The following is a 16,550-nucleotide window of genomic DNA, read 5'->3' on the forward strand; positions in this document are numbered from 1 at the left end:
CTATTAATCACTTTGTAAATAAATCCTTTCTGCAACTGCTGTCTCCAGACCGTTGTGGGCACGTGCGCAGTGCAACTTAGATACATTCACAGACAGCAGCCGATAATCACTCAGCTGCGATATAATCGGGCTTGTGTACATCTGACTCAGGCCTATGGTTGGAGATAATGGGGAGAAGACGGCAGAGAATGCAACTTGTTAACAGTCTTTCGGCATTTTCTACTGTGGGATTTCAAAAGGGATATAGGGCCTGATTCGGTGCCCCGCATATCAGCGCATGCATCTTGTTTTAATTCAGTGCTCAGAGACACAGTACATAATAGGATTCAGGGTTAATGAGTGTTCCTGGAAATTATCATGGGTGTGGGGAAGCCAACGCAGGAGTGTCACTGAAAGCAGCTATGACCAAAGACCCACAGCCACCCTCAGATAGTGCTGTTATGAGTTTCAATGGTAAACTGATGCACAGTGACAGAAATGCACTGTAAGAACTAGGTGTCTCAGTGGGTAAATCAACCGTGGCGTTAGCATAAGGCACGACTGTGTCTACTCAGAATCAGACCCATCATGTGCACTTAGACATAAATCATAAACCTAATCATAGTGCATGTACAAACAGCAGGTTCAACTGCATCTCTTGTGTGAATGTGTGTAATATCTAGCAAGATGGACTCCAGCCTTCAACTGAACCAATGATCAGGAGAATACAGCCCAAAACTTCATAACATTAATTGTGAAATGGTTTCCTAGCAAATGCTGATTTCTCATTAATATTACTTAAGGTCGCCTATTTGTAAGGTATAGGTGCACTTTAAGGCTGTTTCATTTTACATAAGTCTGTTGTATTTTTTTATCTAGTCTGTTCCCCATGACATGAGAAATTGCTAGACACAACTATGTTGTTTTTCAGAATTTATGACTGTACAGTTTGATGGTCAATTATGAGTATACACAGATGCTCTCTTTTTAAAGCAAGACAGCAAGTCTGTCATTACACATACAAGTGTTGGGGTATAACAGTGTGTCCAGACCCCAGTCCTCAGGGACGTCTACCAGTGCTGGTTTTATAGATCTCCTCACTATCACAAGTGGAACAATTAGCCCTGCCTGAAAATCTTTTAAAATGTGTCGGCCAGTAATGAATACACCTGTGCACCTACTAGGAGATAAACTAGGGGTCCCTGTGGACTGGCGGTCGGAAACACTGGGGTGCATGCTTGTCACATAGACATTGTCATGACTGTCGATTGCCAATTTTAGGATTAGGGCTAGGTAGTCCTGACTGTAAAGGTCCATACACACTTAACGATATAATGAGCGACGTCGCTCATTTTCCCCCTCCTTGAGCGACGTCGCTCATTATATCGTTAAGTGTGTATGCCGCCAGCGACGGCCGATGCGCGGCCCCGCGGGTCGGCAACGATCGTCGCTGTCGGTAGGGCATGCATGAAGGATGTGGACTGTCGTCCACGACCTTCATGCAGGGCTGGCGGGGGCGTGACGTCACTGAGCGATATGAGCGGTCATATCGCTCAGTGCGTACAGGCGGCCGCCGACCGGCCGGCCCGGGAGGGGGAGACGTTAGACGATGTCGCTCACAGAGCGACATCGTCTAATGTGTATGGGCCTTAAGACTTTTTTAGCCGCTGACTGCTGAGGAGGGCACATTTTAATTTTGAAGGGCAAAATTTTGGCGGCAACTTTACAGCTGATGTAAACAGTTTGTGTGTGTGTGTATTGTAGTAATAGGACATTAATATAAGTAATGTTACATTATATGTTCTGTAATAGAATGCCACACATAGTGCTAAAAATTCACATGTCACACAATAGTGCCTCGCTGCCGCTATACCGGCAGATGGGAAGCCGTTGTCAGTATACTGACAGCTGGCATTCCGGCAGATGGTATGTTATACCCATTCCCCTTTATTATGTCCTATTTTATCATGTGATACTGTTTTAAATGTATTTGTTTATAAATATTATTTTTTCTCTTACATCCTAGAGGATCCTGGGGTTTCATTTAGTACCATGGGGTATAGATTGGTCCACTAGGAGCCATGGGCACTTTAAGAATTTAATAGTGTGGGATGGCTCTTCCCTCTATGCCCCTCCTACCAGACTCAGTTTAAAAAATGTGCCGGTCACTCTTATGGAAGCTCCTGAAGAGTTTTCTGCATTTATTTTATATGTTTGTAATTTTCATGCAGGGTTGTATGGCACCAGCCTGCCTGCTTCGTGGGACTTGGGGGTGGGGGGACGGCCCAACCTCTTGAAGGGTTAATGGTACCGTTCCCTGCTGAAAGGACACTGAGCTCCTGAGGGAACTATTCGCAAGCCCCACCACGGTGAGCGTACATTCCTGCAGCACGCCGCCACCCCTAACAGAGCCAGAAGAATGAAGAGTGGTGAGTACTAAGCCGGCGTCCCGGTTAGCGGGGCACCGGCCATTATAGCGGCATGAGGGTACAGAGACGCACGGCTTCTAACCAGGGGCGGAATGCGTCTCCAGACACAGTACACAGCTGCGTCTCGGTACACTGTACACAGTACCCACACTGGCAAAAACAGCCTTGAAATGGTTTTCTCTCCATTTTAAGCACCAGATTACTTCAGCCAGTATAAAAAAGTGGGAAGACCGCGCGCCATTGAAGGGGCGGGGCCTTCACTATGAGCAGGTCCAGCAGCTCACCAGCGCCATTTTCCCTCTGCAGTGGACACAGACGCTGACAGACAGGGACGCGCAGCTCCTCCGGAGAGACTCCAGATTACCTCAGCGGTACCAGGGGGTCATAGCAGGGGGGGAGCGATTATTAGTGTACTAAGTCCCTTATCAGGGTACTTAGTCTGCGACCCGGCTAAGCTTGGCATTAGTGATAAGGGCGCGGTGGGGGCTGGCTCCAAATAACTTTGTGTCTCCCTGAAGGGCTCTTTGTGGGTTAATTGTGTTTAACCTTTTGCTGTGTGTGTGTGTGTTGTCACATTTACATTATCTCAGGCAAAGAGTGTGTTTCTTGTACAGCGGAGTGTTCCTCTTCACCAGGGGGCTCACTACTGGGTACTCAGGGCAGTGCAGCTTCACAGAATAGCGGGGCTTAACCGGAGTGAGTTAATTCCATTAAAGGAATGATCTCCAATATTTCTACAATTTTACCCACAATGAGAAAGACTCAATCCTTAAGACAGACTGTGGAGGAGTTTATGGATAGAGACTCAGTCCCCAAACCAGCGTCTCAGTCTCCTCCCATTTGTCCGCAAAAACGATCTTTGGCCCATATCCTGCAATCTGACCCTGACGGGTCAGACATGGAGGAGGGCGAAGATGGATTTGGAGGGAAGGGGGAGACGGGTGGCTCTGTCACAGGTTATAGAGGCTCTTATAGAAGCTATCAAAGATGTTCTGCAAATTCCTGATAAGGTGACAAAGGAGTGTGAGGAATCTTATTTTAATGTAAAAAAAGAAGTCCTCAGTCACTTTTCCTGCGTCAAAGGAATTGAATACCCTGTTTGAAGAACTGGGTTAATCCTGACAAGAAATTTCAAATCTCTAAAAGGTTTCTCTTATCTTTTCCTTTTCCCCTGGAGAATAGGAAAAAATGAAAAATCCACCGATAGTGGACGCATCAGTCTCTAGGTTGTCACGAAAAATTGTATTGCCTGTCCCTGGTGCAGCCTCCCTAAAAGACACGGCTGATCGTAAAATTGAGACTACACTCAAATCACTGTACACAGCTGCTGGGGTGGCCCAGAGACCCACTATTGCATGTGCGTGGATCACAAAAGCCATTGCTAAATGGTCAGGTAATCTAACTGGGTGGTGAGATTCCTTGTCTAGGGGGGATGTTGTTTTACTCCTGCAGCATATACAGGACTCTGTGAACTTTATGGTGGAAGCCATAAAAGAGAGAGGCTTGCTAAATGCACGCACCACCGCTATGGCAGTGTCAGCACGCAGGGGCTTGTGGCTACGCCAGTGGACTGCTGATGCGGACTCCAGGAAAGATGTGGAAGGCCTACCATTCACAGGAGAGGTCTTGTTTGGAGATGAACTAGACCAGTGATGGCTAACCTTGACACTCCAGCTGTTGTTGAACTACACATCCCAGCATGCCCTGCATCAGTTTTAGCATGGCCAAATAGCAAAACTGATGCAGGGCATCCTGGGATGTGTAGTTCAACAACAGCTGGAGTGTCAAGGTTAGCCATCACTGAACTAGACAAATGGATCTCCAAAGCTACTGCGGGTAAGTCTACGTATCTTCCTTCCGCAGTTCCCCCAGCCAGGAAAGCTTATTCAGCTTCAAATTTACAGTTTAAGGGCAAATCCAGAGGCGTCTCTACGGCATCCAGAGGCGCAAGAGGTAAACCATGAAAACCAGCAACTGCAGGTGCTCAGGAACAGAGCTCAGGCTCTGCTTCCTCAAAGACTTCAGCATGACGGTGGACCGCGATGCCTGGAAGACTGGCAGGTCGGAGCCCGACTAAAATTTTTCAGTCACATCTGGACAACATCATCCCAGGATCCCTGGGTCATAAATCTTATTTCCCAGGGCTACATACTGGAGTTTCAGGAGCTCCTACCTCACAGATTCTTCAAGAAGCAAGTATAACCTTAGAGAATGCCATTCAAAAACTGGTACAGACTCGGGTCATTGTTCCAGTTCCACCTCATTTGCAAAACAAGCGATATAGGGGGTCATTCTGACCCGTTCGCATGCTGCAGTTTTTCGCAATGGTGCGATCGGGTCAACTGCGCATGCGCCGCCGCATGGCAGACGTCCGAAGGCCGTCGGAGCGCTACGATCGCCTCTACCTGATTGACAGGCAGAGGAGGTCGCTGTGCGTCGGGGGGCGCAACGGCGGCATTTGGGCGCCGTTTCGTGGGCGCGGTCCAGGAGCAGCGACGAGCAACTCCCAGCCAGCCGCAGGAACTGCGCTGGCCGGGAGTTACTCTTCAAGTACAAAAGCATCGCCGCTGTGCGATGCTTTTGTACTTGTGCCGGGTGGGGGCGCACATACATGCGGGACGGACTAGCCCTGGGCGTCCCCCCGCATGTCTGTGTCCCTGATCGTAGCTGTGCTAAATTTAGCACAGCTAAGATCAACTCGGAATGACCCCCATAGGGCCTAATTCAGATCTGATCGCAGCAGGAAATTTGTTAGCAGTTGGGTAAAACCATGTGCACTGCAGGGGGGCAAATATAACATGTGCAGAGAGAGTTAGATTTGGGTGGGGTTTGTTCAAACTTAAATCTAAATTGCAGTGTAAGACTAAAGCAGCCAGTATTTACCCTGCACAGAAACAAAATAATCCATCCAAATCTAACTCTCTCTACACGTTATATCTGCCCCCCCACCCTGCAGTGCACATGATTTTACCCATTAGCTAACAAATTTGCTGCTGCAATCAGATCTGAATTACCCCCATTATTCCAACTTGTTTGTAGTAGCGGACGGTTTGTTAAGACTGATTTTGAACCTCAATTCGTTGAATCCGTACTTACGAGTGTTCAAATTCAAGATGGAGTCTCTGAGAGCGGTGATCTCCGGTCTGGAGGAGGGGGAATTCCTAGTGTCTGGATATCAAGGATGCGTACTTTAACATTCCGATCTGGCCGCCTCATCAGGCTTATCTACGATTTGCACTGCAGGACTGCCACTACCAGTTCCAGGCCCTGCCATTCGGTTTCTCCACGGCACCGAGAGTTTTCACCATGGTGATGGCAGAGATGTTTCTACTCTGCAAACAGGTAGTGAACATAATTCCATACCTGGACGATCTTCTGATAAAGGCACCGTCCAGGAAGCGGTTGTTGGACAGCATTGGCCTCTCAACCAGACTACTACCGGATCTCGGGTGGATTCTGAACTTGCCAAAATCTCACCTGGAACCGACGCAGAGGCTTTCCTTCCTGGGAAAGATACTGGACACAGAGTCTCAGAGAATGTTCCTTCCCTTGGAGAAGGCTATGGAAATCCAGTCAATGGTTCGGCCTGTCCTGAAGCCAACCCAGATCTCGGTGCATCTGTGCATTCACCTTCTGGGGAAAACGGTGGCCTCTTACAAGGCACTTCAGTACGGAAGGTTACATTCGAGGCCCTTCCAGCTGGATCTGTTGGACGAATGGTCCGGGTTGCATCTTCACATCCACCAGAGGATCTGTCTGTGTCCAAAAGCTAGAATCTCCCTTCTGTGGTGGCTACAGACTTCTCACCTCGTCGAGGGTCGTCGGTTCGGGATTTAGAATTGGATTCTGCTAACCACAGACTAAAGCCTCAGAGGTTGGGGAGCAGTCACCCAGGTGGTGCAGTTTCAAGGAAGATGGTCAAGTCGGGATGTCATCCTCCCAATAAACATCTTGGAACTCAGGGCAATCTACAACGCCCTTCTGCAGCCTCATCTCTACTTCGGAATCAGGCCATTCAAGTCCAGTCGGACAATGTAACGGCAGTAACGTACATAAACCGACAGGGAAGAACGAAAAGCAGAGCAGCAATGTCAGAGGTGTCAAGAATTCTCCTCTGGAAAAACACGCCGTGTTGTTGTCGGTGGTCTTCATTCTGGGAGTAGATAACTAGGAAGTGGGGCCTCCACCCGGAGGTGTTGCGGTGGTTAACACGTCAGTGGGATATCCACAGATCCAAATGATGGCCTCTTGACTCAACAAGAAGCTCAAGCTGTATTGTTCCAGGTCGGGAGACACACAAGCAGTGGGTCTATCAGCTGGTGTACGTGTTTCCTCCACTTCCTCTGATCCCAAGAGTTCTAAAGAGAATAAAAGGGGAAAAGGTTCAAGCAGTCCTCATTGCTCTGGACTGGCCTCGAAGGGCCTGGTACGCGATTCTTCTCGGGATGCTGATCGAAGATCCGTGGCCTCTCCCTATTCGCGAGGATCTTCTGCAACAGGGCCCGTTTGTCTATCAAGACTTACCGTTTTACGGCATGGAAGTTGAACGGCTGATTCTAGCCAGGAGAGGGATTCCTGACAAGGTCATCCCGACTATGATCCAAGCCAGGAAGGGGGTAACGTCTGTCACGGCGCCACGGTCTTCATACTTACCTCTCCGGGCGCGCTGGGTCTCCGTGCGGCCGTCCTCGCTGGCGGGTCCCGGCGTCCGGCGCTCCGTCTAGCAGGCCTCCACGTCCGACGTCCTCGGGAGCTGTGGGTGACGTCATCGGCCCGTCCTCCAATCAGGCCCTGGCGGGAAGTTTAAATTCAGACGCCGGGCAGTGCTCCGGCGCCTGAGTATCATCGTTCAACTGTACCTGTGATCTCCAGTGCTCCGTGCCTCAGCACCTCCGTGCCTCCAAGCACCTCCGTGCCTCCAAGTACCTCCGTGCCTCCAGCACCTCCGTGCCTCCAAGCACCTCCGTGCCTCCAAGCACCTCTGTGCCTCCAAGCACCTCCGTGCCTCCAAGCACCTCCGTGCCTCCAAGCACCACCGTGCCTCCAGCACCTTCGTGATTTACCAGCACCTGTCAAGTTCTCTCTTTCAGGAGACCTTCAGCGTCCGCTCGTGCCTCATGTCCGCCGATCAGATCCTGCATGAGGAAGACTTACATCCGGCCATCTCTGCTGCGGCCCAGTTGCGGTTCCACTTCCCGGTCATCGGAAGAAACCCTGAGTCCACAACCTCCTCAAACCAGGTCAGTGATAGTATACTCAGGCCCCATGGACCCGGGGAATCGGAACACGGACTCAAGTGCCATCCAGGACCTGGCTTCCCGTGTACAAAGTCAGGAAGCGGCACAAGGTCAGGTGATGCAGTACCTCCAGGAGTTGTCCGGACGTCTGGATCAGATTCAGGCGTCTCTAGCCTCAGTAATTCCGGCACCAGTTCCGGTAGCTGCACCACTTGCCACCTCCAGCAATGTCCAACCATCGGCCGGTGCCACTCCGCGCCTTCAGCTGCCTACGCCATCCCGTTACAATGGGAATCCTAAGAATTGTAGTGGTTTCTTAAACCAATGCGAGGTACATTTCGAGCTACTAGCTCACAACTTTCCTACAGACCGGTCCAAGGTAGCATATATTATTTCTCTGCTGGAAGGATTTGCCTTGGACTGGGTGTCTCCATTATGGGAACGTTCTGATTCACTGGTTTCCAATTACTCCGAATTCATCACGTCTTTTCGACTAATTTTTGACGAGCCCGGCAGGATGACCTCTGCCTCTTCTGACTTACTCCGCATCCGTCAAGGCTCCCGATCCGTGGGTCAGTATGTGGTTCATTTCCAAACCATTGCCTCTGAACTTCGTTGGAATAATGAGGCTCTGAGAGCTGCTTTCTCGAACCGTCTTTCTGATCGCCTGAAGGACGAGTTGGTCACTCGAGAGCTTCCGGATTCTTTAGAGGAATTGATCTCCCTCTGTGTCAAGGTAGATCTCCGGATGCAGGAACGTGGAGGAGAACGTAGTCTATCGGATCGTTCTAGGTTCCGGCTTCCTCCTGCAAGGCAAGCGGTCGGTCCAAGTCCAGACGAACCCATGCAGATTAACCGATCCCGATTGTCCCCGGAGGAGCGGCAACGTCGTCATGAGGGTAAGCTCTGCCTGTACTGCGGAGCTGCGGGTCACTTCATCATGTCCTGCAAATCCCGTCCGGGAAACGAGAAGGCCTAGCTTGTTCCGGAGGAGTCAAGTTGGGGGTTACGACCAAATCTTCTCCCACTTCGGACTGTTTGCTTCCTGTAACGTTAATCACCAAGGCCACTTCCAAGTCTTTTGAAGCCCTGTTGGACTCTGGAGCTGCGGGGAATTTCGTTTCTTCCCTCTGTGTTCAAAGCCTGAATTTGGAAGTACGGTCCATCGAACGGCCTATTTCCTTGGCAGCCATCAATGGTACTAGGATATCCAAAGGTATCATGACAGAACGCACGGTTCCAGTTAAACTACAGGTCGGGGCTCTACATCAAGAATACTTGGAGTTCCTGGTGATCCCGGAAATGCATCACGATCTGGTTCTCGGAATACCTTGGCTCAAAAGTCACAATCCCCATATCGATTGGAAGACCGCACAGATTCGTTCTTGGGGTTCTTTTTGTCACGTTATCTGTCTCACCCCTGTTTGTCCGCTTCTTGTTTCTTCTAAGGCGGAGGAGGAACCTATTCCAGAGGCATACCAAGAATTTAGAGATGTGTTTTCGGAACAAGCAGCCGACCAGTTACCACCCCATAGAGCTTGGGACTGCCCCATTGACCTTATCCCTGGAAAAATGCCGCCTCGGGGTCGCATTTATCCTCTGTCCCTCCCAGAGACACAGGCTATGTCTGACTATATCAAAACCAATCTTCACAAGGGATTCATCCGCCCCTCTACTTCCCCGGCTGGAGCGGGCTTTTTCTTCGTGAAAAAAAAGGACGGAGGGTTAAGACCATGTATCGACTACCGCGGCTTAAATGATATTACCATCAAAAATAAATACCCCTTGCCTCTAATCACAGAGTTATTTGATAGAGTTCGTGGTGCCCATGTTTTTTCCAAGCTCGATTTGAGGGGGGCCTATAACCTTATACGCATCAGAGAGGGAGATGAATGGAAGACCGCCTTCAATACCCGGGATGGGCATTATGAGTACCTGGTGATGCCGTTCGGTCTTAGCAATGCTCCTGCTGTCTTCCAGGGATTCGTCAACGAAATATTCCGAGACATGTTATACCTAAGTGTCGTGGTGTATTTGGATGACATCCTGATTTTTTCAAAAGACCTTGCTGAACACAGATTACAAGTCAAAGAGGTACTCCGCCGTCTACGTGAGAATCATCTCTATGCCAAGATGTCCAAGTGTACCTTTGAAGTAACATCAATACCGTTCCTCGGTTATATAGTCTCGGGGAAGGAGCTTCGCATGGATCCGGAGAAACTCTCTGCCATTCGGGACTGGGCACAGCCACTCTCCTTGAAAGCAATACAAAGGTTCCTGGGTTTTGCGAACTATTATAGAAAGTTCATTAGAGGTTTCTCCACCATTGTTGCACCCATTACCGCCCTAACGAGAAAGGGTTTCAACCCGGGGTTGTGGCCTCCCGAAGCCATAGAGGCCTTTTCCCACTTGAAATCAGCTTTTATGTCCGCTCCAGTACTCCAACAACCAAATTTCGAGGAACCTTTCTTCCTAGAAGTCGACGCATCCTCGGTCGGAGTTGGGGCCGTTCTCTCTCAGTATGCCTCAGATAAGAAATTACATCCGTGCGGCTTTCACTCTCGTAAATTCTCTCCAGCTGAACGGAATTACACTATTGGAGACCAGGAACTCTTGGCGATTAAATCTGCCTTGGAAGAGTGGAGATATCTCTTAGAGGGGGCCAAACATGTGACTACCATTTACACTGATCACAAAAATTTGTTGTATATCAAAACCGCACAGTGCTTGAATCCTCGCCAAGCTAGATGGGCACTCTTCTTCACTCGATTTTCTTTCATTATCAAATACCGAGCCGGGACTTTCAATACCAATGCGGATGCACTGTCCTGTTCACAAACTCCCACAGATGATGAGGATTCCTTTGAACGGAGTTTAATTCTAAATCCAATTTCTGTCTCTGCTGCCTCCACTACTCCAGGTCCTCTTCCTGGAAGAATGTCCGTACCGGTCAAATTCCGGTCGAGGATACTTCAGTGGGCCCATATCTTCAAATTCTCCGGTCATCCCGGCGCCCAGAAGATGTACAAGTTTCTGCAAAGATCTTACTGGTGGGACTCCATGAGGAAGGATGTACAGGATTACGTTAATTCCTGTCCCCAGTGTACACAGCATAAATCTCCCCGTTTACCTCCTGCTGGGTTGCTTCGTCGTCTGTCCATTCCTATGAAACCCTGGACTCATATTTCCATGGACTTCATCACTGACTTGCCCCATTCCAAGGGTTGCAACACCGTTTGGGTAATCGTCGACCGTTTTTCGAAGATGGCACACTTCGTTCCTTTGACTGGTCTACCAACAGCCCCGAAACTAGCTCTACTGTTCATCCAAGAACATTTTCGGTTGCATGGGTTGCCACAGGAAATAGTCTCTGATCGTGGGGTACAGTTCACCGCAAGGTTTTGGAAAGCCCTCTGTTCGACTCTACAGATTAAACTTAAGTTTTCCTCCGCTTATCATCCCCAAACGAATGGACAAACGGAACGAGTCAATCAAGATCTAGAGACTTTCCTCCGTCTTTATCTCTCCCCTTCACAGGACAACTGGGTGGAGTTGTTACCTTGGGCAGAGTTTGCCCATAATCATTTGTTTCATTCTTCCACTGGTGAATCTCCATTTTTCATCAACTATGGGTTCCATCCAAGTGTTCCAGAATTACTAAGCCTTCCGATGGAAGAGGTTCCAGCCGTAACGTCCACTCTACTACACTTCAGACAAATTTGGAGTAAGGTTCATGCTAATCTTAAGAAGGTTTCAGTCCGGTACAAGTTCTTTGCGGATAAGAAACGGCGAGCCGCTCCACAATACAAGGTTGGTGACAGGGTATGGCTGTCCACACGTAATCTCCGGTTGAAGGTGCCCACCATGAAGTTTGCACCAAGATTCATCGGTCCTTACCCTGTGCTACAAGTCCTGAATCCTGTGGTCTGCAAGCTGGGTTTACCTTCGCACCTACGTATACCGAACGCCTTCCATGTTTCTCTTCTTCGTCCTCTCGTCCTTAATCGTTTCCATTCAAAGAGCTCTAGCCCCACCTCAGTGGAGACTGAAACAGGAACAGACTTCGAGATCAAAAATATTCTAGACTCGCGTTACCTTCACAAGATTCTGCAATATCTGGTGGAATGGAAAGGATATGGTCCTGAGGAGAGAAGTTGGATAAAGGCTTCTGAGGTCTCGGCTCCTCGACTAGTCCGGATCTTCCATGCTAGACATCCTACGAAGCCGGGAAAGTGTCCAGGGGCCACTCCTAGAGGAGGGGGTACTGTCACGGCGCCGCGGTCTTCATACTTACCTCTCCGGGCGCGCTGGGTCTCCGTGCGGCCGTCCTCGCTGGCGGGTCCCGGCGTCCGGCGCTCCGTCTAGCAGGCCTCCACGTCCGTCGTCCTCGGGAGCTGCGGGTGACGTCATCGGCCCGTCCTCCAATCAGGCCCTGGCGGGAAGTTTAAATTCAGACGCCGGGCAGTGCTCCGGCGCCTGAGTATCATCGTTCAACTGTACCTGTGATCTCCAGTGCTCCGTGCCTCCAGCACCTCTGTGCCTCCAGCACCTCTGTGCCTCCAAGCATCTCCGTGCCTCCAGCACCTCCGTGCCTCCAAGCACCTCCGTGCCTCCAAGCACCTCCGTGCCTCCATCACCTCCGTGCCTCCAAGCACCTCCGTGCCTCCAAGCACCTCCGTGCCTCCAAGCACCTCCGTGCCTCCAGCACCTTCGTGATTTACCAGCACCTGTCAAGTTCTCTCTTTCAGGAGACCTTCAGCGTCCGCACGTGCCTCCTGTCCGCCGATCAGATCCTGCATGAGGAAGACTTACATCCGGCCTTCTCTGCTGCGGCCCAGTTGCGGTTCCACTTCCCGGTCATCGGAAGAAACCCCGAGTCCACAACCTCCTCAAACCAGGTCAGTGATAACGTCTAAACATTACCACCGTATATGGAAGAAGTATGTCTCTTGGTGTGAGGGCAGACGATATTCCGCGGTGGAATTTCATCTAGGAAGTCTCCTGCTTTTTCTACAGTTGGGAGTGGATGTGGGCCTATGCCTAGGCTCCATTTAAAGTCCAGATTTCAGCATTGTCTAGTTTCTTTCAGAAACAATTGGCTTCTCTCCCTGAGGTCCAGACGTTCTTGAAAGGAATTCTGCACATCCAGCCTCCTTTTGTGCCTCCCACGGCACCGTGGGATCGCAATTTGGTGCTGCAGTTCCTGCAATCGGACTGGTTTGAACCGTTGCAGAAGGGTTGACGTAAAGTACCTTACATGGAAGACCGTCACACTGTTGGTCTTGGCCTCAGCAAGACGTGTGTCGGAGCTGGGGGCGTTGTCTCACAAGAGTCCCTACTTTATTATCCATGAGGACAGAGCTGAACTCTGAACTTGTCAGCAATTTCTTTCTAAGGTGGTGTCCGCTTTTCACATCAACCAACCTATTGTGGTTCCAGCTGTGACGGACACCTCTGCTACTTCAAAATCTTTGGATGTTGTGAGTCTGTTGCACGCTGGATCAGGCTCTCTATCCAGCATGTTTATTCCACGGCAGGCTTGCCGGTTCCAAAATCTGTACAAGCCCACTCTTCTCGGTCGGTGGGTTCTTCTTGGGCGGTTGCCCGGGGTGTCTCGGCTTTACAGCTCTGCCGAGCAGCTACTTGGTCAGGTTCAAACACATTTGCAAAGTTTTACAAGTTTGGTACTTTGACCAAACTGAAGGTCCTCAGAGGCCAATCAGTTCTGCAGGAACCTCAGCACTCTCCGACCCGGTTTGGGAGCTTTGGTACTTCCCCATGGTACTAAATGGACCCCAGTATCCTCTAGGACGTAAGAGAAAATAGGATTTTAATTACCTACCGGTAAATCCTTTTCTCGTAGTCCGTAACCTATAAATCCTTTTCTCGTAGTCCGTAGAGGATACTGGGCGGGCAGACGGTGCTTCGTTCTTCCTGCACTGTTACTTGGTTAAGTATTCTGGTTTGTTCAGCTGTTGCTGTTCATGTTTCAAGTTTGGTTAGCATGGCTTTCCTATTGTTCTGGTTCATAATCTCACCACTATCTTTATCTATCCTTCTCTCAAAGTATGTCCGTCTCCTCGGGCACAGTTTCCTAGACTGAGTCTGGTAGGAGGGGCATAGAGGTAGGAGCCAGCGCACATTATCAAATTCTTAAAGTGCCCAAGGCTCCTAGTGGACCCGTCTGTACCCTATGGTACTAAATGGATTCCCAGTATCCTCTACGGACTACGAGAAAAGGTAGGTATTTAAAATCCTATATTTATTTATTTTTAAACACGTTTTTATTAATGCATCACTTCACTTTACAACATTTTTGCATATAAGAGATAAGGAAGACAAAGAGCTTACAAAGAGTACAAAATATTAGTAACAACACTTACATATTTTCCAGAATGTACTAATCAAAACATTATGTTTAGAATATAAGTTTGTGCCCCTTATTTACAGTATGCCACACATTAGTGCCCCTTACTTACATTATGCTACACAGTAGTGTCCCTTGTTCACATTATGAAACACAGTAGTACCTACTTTATAGAAAAATGATTAAGAATGGGAACTACATAGTGCAGTGGTTCCCAAACTGTGTGCCGTGGCTCCCTGGGGTGCCTCGGGACACTTGCAGGGGTGCCTTGGATTGGTGGTCCAGGACCTATTCAAATTATTTATGGTCAATATAATAGGCAAAACTAGTGCTAGTAGCTGTCAGTCATAAAATATGGGGACAAACAGAAGCAAATCTTGTCCCTCACCACACATTTGAGCCTAAGGATGGCATATAAACACAATCTAGTTAATTTAATATTTCTTTCTAAATTTCTCAATAAGAAATTTTTGGCCTAGGGGTGCCGTGAAAGAAATTCTGCTACTCTAGGGCGCCGTGATTCAAAAAAGTTTGGAAACCACTGACATAGTGTATGATGTGTGCCCACTCCTTTCTGATGGTTACACTGCACACACTGCTGTAGAGATTGCGACTCCCAGCTTTTGTGGGGTCATGGTTTGCATGATGCCAGCGACTGAACTCGACTGGATTGAGCGGCGTACTCCCTCTTTTATTTTTAAATGGTTTATGACTCCTGTGGGCTGGGCTGTGGCCAAATGCCTGCCCGTTTAATCTGCCCAGCTTCTGGTTCTCTTTGGTGGCTCCCAGCCTTCCAAAACTGGCAGGGCACATGGCAGCATTTACAGCATGAGCAGGTTGCAGAACTCTTACAATAATACCTAGTGAGAGCACTAGGGTTACAGAACACAGGCACCCCAGGCAATAGGGCAGCATGCTGGATGTCTGCGTGACACCTACCACAGAGCATTGGTGACCCAGTTACCCTAACCAGTTGCCGTGAATATAACTACAGCGGCAGGCCGGTAAGAGAAATACAACAGTACAGCTCCGCTGTGAGCCACTCTTTGTTAATGCTTCTGTAATAATTTGAAACCATTGATCTTGTGTTAAACGCAATTTAGACTGCATTGCCTATTGATGAAGCTCCATGGTTATAATGGGCAAATAAGAGTAATGTTAAGAAACGTAATATGATTGTTCAGTAACTAAGAACTTTTCAGCAATTTCTACAAACTGTTACCTACAATTCATCCTAACCTCTCTAGTACAGCTAACTAATCAACAGGATTTGCTGCATGAGCTATATATTCACTGACTCTTGCGTTCCTGCAAAAGTTTTTTAATTTATTTATTTTTATCTTTTTTTACATAGCTGCTACAAATAATACTGTTTTTTTTGCATGCACTGGAGGACTAATCTGTGGCCAGTTAAAATATTTTTTTGGTATTAAAAATAGGAGACTATTTTGTATATTCTTTATTACTGCAGTTTATAACAATGTATTAATTATATTTTTAAAGGTGATTTATTTTTTTAAAATCTATACATATTTTTATTATGTAGCAACTCAATAGCAGCACCTGAATTTCTTTTTTTCTCTATATAAACCTGGTTTTGCCTTTTAAATGATTGCTGCTTTAAAAATACGGTAAGACTCGCCAGAATTCCTGCACAGCCTGCAGTTCGCAGGCTATTACATAAGCCCCTCCAGTAATTATATGGTTTTGGAATATTCCATCGTTAGGAACAGAAGTGATGCAGTTTTTAAGCCAATAACGTTATGAGTGTGGTCTTTTTATAGTCATATTTTACGTTTGTTCGGCGGATAGAATCATAAATGCTGACATTTTGTCAGATAATGTCCCATTAGTACCGAGTTTAGCCGCACAAAGTGGCTAAACCCCTCTAAACAGGTTAGGGCGCTCAAGCTTCTGTTTGAGCACCCGAACCACAGTTTTATGTACATTTCAGTTTGCACCTCAGGAAGCTGCGAGCTGAAATGTCTCTCCGGCTGCATGCTCGCTTAAACATTGCAACAATTGAATTCTCCGTTTGATGCTATCTAGAGGCAGCCGGGGAGACCCAACAGTTGAATCGGCCCCTATGAGTTACAAGAGTTTGAGGGGGGCAGTCAGGAGCCCATGGGGACAGCACGGTACATGTTTCAGAGAGCAGTGGTACAGTAGGTGTTGTACTGATAGGAATGTATGAGATACGGTCATTAGGCCGACCACTATTGGTCGACATGCATTAGGTCGACATGGTGACTAGTTCAACATGTACTAGGTCGACAGTTAAAAAGGTCGACATGAGTTTTTCACATTTTTTTTTCCAATTTTTAAAACTTTTTCATACATTACGATACACGTGGACTACAATTGGGAATAGTAACCTGTGCCGAGAGCCATGGCCTGAAGCATGGCGAGCGAAGAGGTGCACTAATTGGGGTTCCCCGTCACTTTACGAAGAAAATTACACCAAAAAAAGTAAAATCCTCATGTTGAACTTTTGACCTGTCGACCTAGTACATGTTGACCTAATGACCATGTCAACCT

At 48.3% G+C, this 16,550-nt stretch overlaps 1 protein-coding gene across 2 annotated transcripts in view; it reads left to right on the forward strand.

Annotated features, from left to right (window-relative positions):
* Window positions 1-16,550, forward strand: part of STX8 (syntaxin 8) — a 415,577-nt gene that overhangs the window by 976 nt on the left and 398,051 nt on the right. The window lies entirely within an intron of this gene.

The sequence above is a fragment of the Pseudophryne corroboree genome, chromosome 3, assembly GCF_028390025.1.
Source record: "Pseudophryne corroboree isolate aPseCor3 chromosome 3, aPseCor3.hap2, whole genome shotgun sequence".
Taxonomy (NCBI): Eukaryota; Metazoa; Chordata; class Amphibia; order Anura; family Myobatrachidae; genus Pseudophryne; species Pseudophryne corroboree.